The following is a 7,916-nucleotide window of genomic DNA, read 5'->3' as shown; positions in this document are numbered from 1 at the left end:
GATTTAAGACATCCCTTCAGCAGAGATGTCTGCTGTTCCCTTGTAGCCTGTCTTATAGAAACCAGTGGCCAACATCTGATGTGTTGCAGTTGTCACAAGAGTTTCACAGCAACAGGTAGAAAAAGTATTATGAAACATTTGTTGCCATTAAAGGTGAATCTACATGTAGATTACTGTGTGGTGTTATATCTTGAAAAGGAAACTGAAATTATCAGGGCAATAAGCAATGTTTGTTTATTTACTGCACAGGTAACAGGATAAAAATCAAAGGGTGTGAAGAGTGAATGGGGATGAGCTACTCTTTCAAGGAAGTCTATACAACCTGTGTAATTGTTCTTCTATATAGTCTATAATGACTACTACCATAAGCTGCTGATTTTTGTGCAGTGGGACTTGCATTAAGAAATGAGCTTTCCCCAGGATCTATATTAGGGGCATGTGTATTTTTTAACTTCATAAATTATGTGGAGTTGGAGGTGAACAGTATGGTGGCCACATTTGCAAAGGATGCTGAATTATTCAGGATAATGTAAACTCTCAAATGAAAGCTCTCTCTCTCTCTCTATCTATATATATATATGGGCAACAAAACAACAAAGGTAGTTCAATTGTGGTAAAGTGATTTGCACAGCTGCACTCCCATTCCTTAACACTGATGGGGTTTGAATTGTTGATAGCTAGCCAAGGGAATACCTTGGGGATAGCTCTCTAAAAATAGTGCATGGCAGCTGTGAAAGACTAATTCTTAGCTGGTGGTTTCTTTTTACAGTGGTAGCCCACCTGGCAAACTCTAATGTTGGTTTTAAATGTTTTAAGGTATTTTAACCATTGTTCTTGAACTATCGTGTTTTTATGACTGTGTATTTTGCAGTGGTGTTTTTGGATGTTGCAAGCTGCCTTGAATTTGAGAGAAAGATGGGGTATAAATACAAACATTAATAAAGTTGTGGGACTCCAGCTTGCCTCGGCTCCAGCCAGCAAGGCCAGCTAAGCAAGATAATGGTAGCTGTCCTCGCAACTGGAAGATCACAGGATAGCCACCCTGATTTCATAAGGAAAGGCAGCGGATTAGTGGAATGCCCATCCATTATACAACAGAAGTAGGGAACATGTTGCCCTCCGGATGTTACTGGCTTATAGCCCTCATAACCCCTAACCTCGCTGGTGGGGAGTCCCAGAGTTGCAATAGCACATGCAGGGCCACAGCTTCCCCACTCTTGCTATACAGCTACTGCCTTTGTATTTCTTACAGTTATTCTGTTAGCCATATCTTAACAAGAATATTTCAGGTTTCAGGTTTTAATAGTAGTTAATCTTTCCCTTCAAATTCAGGTAGGTAGCTGTGTTGGTCTGACACAGTCAAAATAAATAAAAATTGTCCAGTGGCACCTTGGAGACCAGCTAAGTTTGTTCTGGGTATAAGCTTTCATGTTCTGGGTATAAGCTTTTGTGTGCATGCACACTTCTTGAAATGAAACTCAACATGCACTGAAAGCACACTGTAGGAACCACGTAGCTGATTTTAAACTGTAATAATAATAATAATATCCACTTGGGAGTTGAAAGTTCTTTAAAAGGTCAGAGAAAATAAAAGGTGACACATGGTAAGATGGAAGGGTGAGCCATGTTCCAGGTTATACCTTCTAGAGAAGGAAAGTATGCATACCTGAGTGAGAATACTGCTATGGATCAGTTACTCTCACTTCTTAAAAAGCAGCTTGTTTCTTTGGGGCTGTGATCTGCTGCAGCGCTAGCCATGTCTGTGGCTCCTCTCCCTGCACACAGATGTCCATTCTTTGGATCCCGGCCTATTATATAACTGCCAAATAAGCATTAAAGCAACTTGGATTGCGTAATTTTCACATCACTGCTTGATTGTAGTCAACAAAAGCGCTCTTGTGTAATAATTTAAAGATTCTTTTTTTCCCCCTTTTAAAAATGAGATTAAAGTGGAATGCTGTTGTAAACACTGCGAGAAGCTGCCAACATACTTTTCCTATCAAAAAGCGGCTCATTTCTAAAAATACCACTCTGTAATGCTGACCTTTTTTTATTATTTAAGAAAACAGGTTTGAGTTATTCCATTTTAATAAAGGATGTAGAACATTTCCACAAAGACTACCCCGTTTGTTTTGATCTTCTATCAGGTGTAAATCAACACTAAGGAGACTCTGAAGCCCTCACCGCTTCCTCTAATTTTTAATTCCGACTCATCTTCATTGGCGAGTGGAGTGCTAGGCTCTGAATGGTTCAGGGCCCTCAAAGGTTTTCTTTTGTCTATGCAAAACCCACCTGTTCATGGGTTATTTACATGAGACGAAATGAATACAACGTATAATGATGCATTTGAATGAGCCTTTACGTGTTACCCTTGCCTTTATTAAAAGGTGGAATTTATTACTATGCTATCACAAGCTGGTCTCTGACTGTAATAAATTTCATGTACATGTTACTATCCTAACATGAGAAGAGAGCCACTACCAAAAGCACAAGACAGAAAACCAAAATTGTTAATGTAGAAGTACAGCGTTCTAAACTGAAATTGAATCACACTAATAATGACTTTAAATACTATTAAGATATGAAACATGGGCATTTGAAAGGATATTTTCCTTCATCTGAACACACACACATCTTCACATACAGTGGTACCTTGGTTCTCAAACTTAATCCATTCCGGAAGTCCGTTCCAAAACCAAAGCGTTCCAAAACCAAGATGTGCTTTCCCATAGAAAATAAGGAAAAATTGATTAATCTTCCAGACTTTTAAAAACAACCCCTGAAACAGCAATTTAACATGAATTTTACTATCTAACGAAACCATTGATCCATAAAATGAAAGCAAGAAACTATGTACTGCAGTCCCACAATCGGTAGCTGAACTGGGTTCCGCACAGTCACAAAGAAAGCTGGAAAACGAAAACACAAAATAAATAGCAAAAACAGACAGACTTCAGCATAACACTCAAACTGGAAGTGTGGCACTCAAATCAGAAGTGTAACACTCAAAACGGAGCACGTTTGGCTGCCAAAAAAAGTTCGGAAACCGGAACACACTTCTGGGTTTGCAGTGTTTGGGTTCCAAGTTGTTTGAGTACCAAGGCGTTTGAGAACCAAGGTACCACTGCACTTCACTATAGAGACTGATATGAGAGAGACATGTTTTGTTGCAGCTGGGGCAGATGAAGGTGTCTGGTGCTGCTGCAGATGCACCGTGGCATTTCTCTCTGCGCTCCTCCCGGCAGTCATTCCTCCTCTGGTCGCTGCTGTGGATACACATTCTGTCTGTCTCCAAGCACTGCGGTCTTCTGCAAGGGATTCTCACATGGCGAGGTTGATGTTGCCAGCCTCCATGTCACGTTTGCAGACATCTTTGTAACACAGAGTTCATCTGCCAGCGGAGGAGACTGGTATTCAAATTCTCATTCAGCCATAAAACTCACTGGGTGACCTTGAGACAGTCACTGACTCTTAGCTTACTTTACAGGGCTGTGGTGAGGGTATAAAGGTGGTATAGAAATACAAGGAACATATCGTATTTTTCGCTCCATAAGACGCACTTTTCCCCTCCTAAAAAGTAAGGGGAAATGTATGTGCGTCTTATGGAGCGAATGCAGGCGGGAGGCTCTGTCAGCGCTCCATTTAAAGAGCCACGTGGAGTGTGTGTGCGGCTCTTGGGGGCTTTTCCCCGAGGAGGGAGAAGGTCTGCCCTTCTCCCTCCTCAGGGAAAAGCCCCCAAGAGCTGCACACATACTCCACATGCTCTTTAAAGGGAGCACGGCTCTTGGGGGAGCCTTAGCCACATGCAGCCTCTCCCGGGCAGGGGATGAAGGCTCCCTTTGCCTGGTAGAGGCTGCGCGCAGCTAAAGAAGAAGCCAGGACAGCAAGTGGGATCCATCCCGCTGGCCGTCTTGGCTTATGCCAGAGAGGCCGGCTTATGCCGGAGAGGCCGTGCTGCGATCCCGCTGTTCTAGCTTCTGGCTTAGCCGCTCGAAGCCTCCGCAGGGTAGCGGGGAGCCTTCATCCCGCCCCCCTGCAGAGGCTTCCTGCGGCTATCCCTGGGAGGGGGGGCAGCTCTGTCCCTTCCCCCACCTCCCAGAAAAGCCCCCAAGAGCCGCGCTCCCTTTAAAGAGTGTGCAGCTCTTGCGGGAGGAAAGCCAGTAGGCTTGCTTTCGCTGAAGCCAGGAGGGCAAGCGGGATTGGTGCGCACCGATCCTGCTTGCTCTCCTGGCTTCAGGGGTAGCCCCACAAAGCCTCCTGAGCGAAGACGGAGGAGCGCTCCCTCTTAGCTCAGGATGCTTTGCGTTCCTTTCTTATTTCTTGTTTTCCTCCCCTAAAAACTGGGTGTGTCCAATCGTCCAGTGCATCTAATAGAGCGAAAAATACAGTAGATAGCATGATGGTATTTGTGACTGTCTACAAAACTTAAGGGTATGGAAGAAGGTGCAGGTCCTGATATATTTCTTTTATGTCTAGACTAATAGCCAATTTTTTTTTAGTTAACAGGTGCTTCCAACTTCTTTTGTCTATTTAAGGAAGAAAAGGATACTAACATCTAAGAAGTGTGCCATTTTCCAAGGGGAAGGGAAGTCAAAACAGCTGACGAGGATATCCACAACAATGTCAAAAAAAAAGAGGTCTTCAGAGCAGTGATTAACATCTTAGTCAGTGTTCAGCACAGTAAAATGTCTGGTGCAGAAGAAAGCCTGCTTGTAATCTTTTGTTAGAAATGCATGATCTCACTACGAATAGATTCATGAGCGTGTTGAGAGATGGGTTTTATTACGAGCAAAGATAAGCAAGGAAAACAGATTGTAAAAGTCAGAACTTCTCAAACAAGGGTATGGAATCAGCTTTAAACTTCTGGGGTATGTCATGCTTTTCAAGAGAGATGCTTGACTGGAGAGGTTTATTAGCTTAGCCTGATGCAGTCTTGTGTGAGATCTACCATCCTACATCACCCCAATAGTTTGCCCCTTTCCCTCCCTCCAACAAGACGCCAGAAACTGATCTCTTCAGTGGGATAAAAACCAATCATAATTAATTATACAGAGCTGAACTCAGAGCATGTTCTTGAACTCGGAACATGAAGGTCTAGATTGCATTGACTGAATATTCTGACTGATGGCTATTTGACCATCCTGCTCTTTCTAGAATCCCATTAAGGGAATGCTATTGGCGTTGGAATGGAGAAGTAGTCGGTAGGGAAAGATTATGCTTCCTCTTTGTTCCAATTTGTACCCTGTAGATAGCATCTTTTCAGGAGGTCCTGAAATGCCAGAATCAGGCCTTTAGTGTGGCAGCACTGATCCACTGGAACTCCCTCCTGTTACATATCACAGTTGCCATCTCTGTGGTCATTTGGACGTCTGTTGAAGACAATCCTCTTTCAACAAGCCTTCTAAGTGGATATTTTTATCCCGCTCGGCATCTGTATTGGCTTTGAAATTGTTTTTAAATCTGCAATTTTGATATAGTGTATCGTGAAATCACTTTGAGATGCTTCATAGGAAGCGATTCATAAATGAAATCAATAATAGCAACAGCAACATAACCCTTTACTGAGTGTGCATGGGATTGTAATATTCATGGTAGTTTTTACTTCCTACATGTTAGTTCTGCATACGGTAGTGGTTGAGAATCTTCTTGGGCCCAATTGCTTTCAACAGATACAATCTTGGATGCACTGCTGTCTTGGTTTTTAAAAAATCTAATACCCACATTCTTCTACATGTGTCGATTCTGTATAGACAGACGCCGTCCTAATTTCATTAGCAAAGGCTATATCTTATATTCCTTGATCCCACTATTTAACACACCTGCCCCTTTCAGTACAAACGTTATCAGGATCAAAAGGTTTTTCTATAGTCCTCCATTCTGCAACAAAAATACCTGGAGCTACCCTTAGGTACCAGTTTTATAAAGGAAATTACGGGTATAGTGTCTTAGGACTCATCACAATGTTTTGTTTTCCTTTGATTGAAATGGCTTCAGGTCTCATCCAAGAGTGGTTGGAGTTGCACAGCAACCAACTACTAAGTGCCTTAACTAAGAAGGGGATATGTGTGGCCTATTGATTATCACGATTTGAACTCCAAAAGGGCTTCTTCAGCAGCTGCCTATTTTCAGAGGGTTGGGGCTGGCTATCCCATCTCACAAAGAGGCATTAATAGCATCCTGAACCCAAGTTGATCACCTCCCTTTCGCTGGAGGTTGTAAGTCAGGAAAATCAAGTCGGCAGGTGGTGGAGATAGACCATACTCCTCCAAGTGCCTTCTCCATGCCTTCAGATCTCAAGAACAGAAATTCGTTCTACAAAACCAGATATAGCTAGTCCAACCCCATGTAATGCAGGAATCTCCATGACAGATGGCTATCCAACCTCTGCTTAAAAGCCTCCAAGGAAGGAGTGTCCATAACCTCCCAAGGGAGAGAGATCGTCCCACTGCTGAACAGCTCTTACTGTCATAAAGTTTTTCCTGATGTTTAGTTGGAATCTCCTTGACTAATCTGGAAGCATAAAGTCATGTGACCAGGCCCTAGGTGGGGTCCATTTGGGACTTTGGACAAGTACCCTCGCAGCCGCTCTTGGCTCAGTGCATCGCCCTCCCCTCCGCAAACTGCGAGAGAAGGCTTCAATCAAAACAGTATCTTGTTATATAGCTTATCTTTCAATTCTATTACAGAAAGAGAAGACTTGGATTACTTGAAGCATCTGTGTGCCAGTTCAGAGCTGAAAAGCAACACCCACTGCCAACAAAATTGTTGCCTTCGGGCTTTATTTATTCATTTATTTAGGTAACTCCTGTGCTCCCCCGGAAAGGTATCTGCGGTGGGTGCGGGAGTATTAAACAAATTGTGAAGTCGGGGGGAAGTCTTGCCGAAGTGTTGTTTGAAGCAAAAGTGAAATAGAGGAATAAATACAAGCTTTTAAACAAAGTACTCAATGCAAAATGAGCAGCAGGAAAGCTGTCACCAACACACACGCAACAAGGCATGTGCAATACACAAATGCTGCCAAGGCGGCGGCCCATGATAAGTGCTATTTCCAACCAAAAGAATATAGGGAGCTGGCCTGTATTGAGCAAAATGTTAGGCCACCTTGCCCAATAGATATACTGAATGGCTAGCAGCTTTCTGGCCAGAAGCACAGGGGGCAGCCCCTCACCTGTCATTCCCTCTTATTGGTAGGGGGCTGCATGCTAATGGTAGTTTGTGGCTGATGATGGGCAGAGCCTGAGACAAAAGTGGTCTGGAATAACTAAGTTAAGCAAAGTTCATCCCGCTAGTGATGCAAAAAGGAATTGTTTTTCATTTCACTCTGCGTTTCTCGCCCGCAGCGCTGTTTCTATTCTACTGCATTTCGTCTGCCAAAAACGATGCTATTTGCCTCACTGTCTGATGAGGCAAAACGATGCAACTTACATAAGTTACATTGCCACTGTGGCAATCCCATTCCATTCATTTCAGTGCAAAACAAACAGGGCAGAGTTATAATCAACTGTGTATTGATGGTGGACTGAAAGCAACAGCAGTGAATACCAATTGTATTAGCAGGATTGATTTGCATCCCAGATATGGAGCAAATAAACAAAAACCAGCAATTTCCACTCTGGTTTCTGTCTCCAAAAGCCCAACACCTGGCAGGGACTGGCAGGGCTCTACAGAGTGTTTGGCAGAGGCAGGGGACCAGAGTAGTGCCCATAAGAGGGGACCAGTGATATATGGAGTGTGGCATCGCCTGCAAAGCTGGAGCCAGGAGAGGAGGGAGAGTTAAGGCATAACAAGGCATAGGAAGTTGCACCAGGTGCACTGGAAGAAGAAGAGGCTGTTCAGCTGACAGATGAGTCCATAAACTTCCCCATCCCTGCTGTCTCCTAGAACCAGAAGGGGCATGAAAAGGGCAGAGCAATGAA

The sequence above is a fragment of the Podarcis filfolensis genome (assembly GCF_964270895.1).
Source record: "Podarcis filfolensis genome assembly, chromosome: 7".
Taxonomy (NCBI): domain Eukaryota; kingdom Metazoa; phylum Chordata; class Lepidosauria; order Squamata; family Lacertidae; genus Podarcis; species Podarcis filfolensis.
This window is presented reverse-complemented; position numbering follows the sequence as displayed.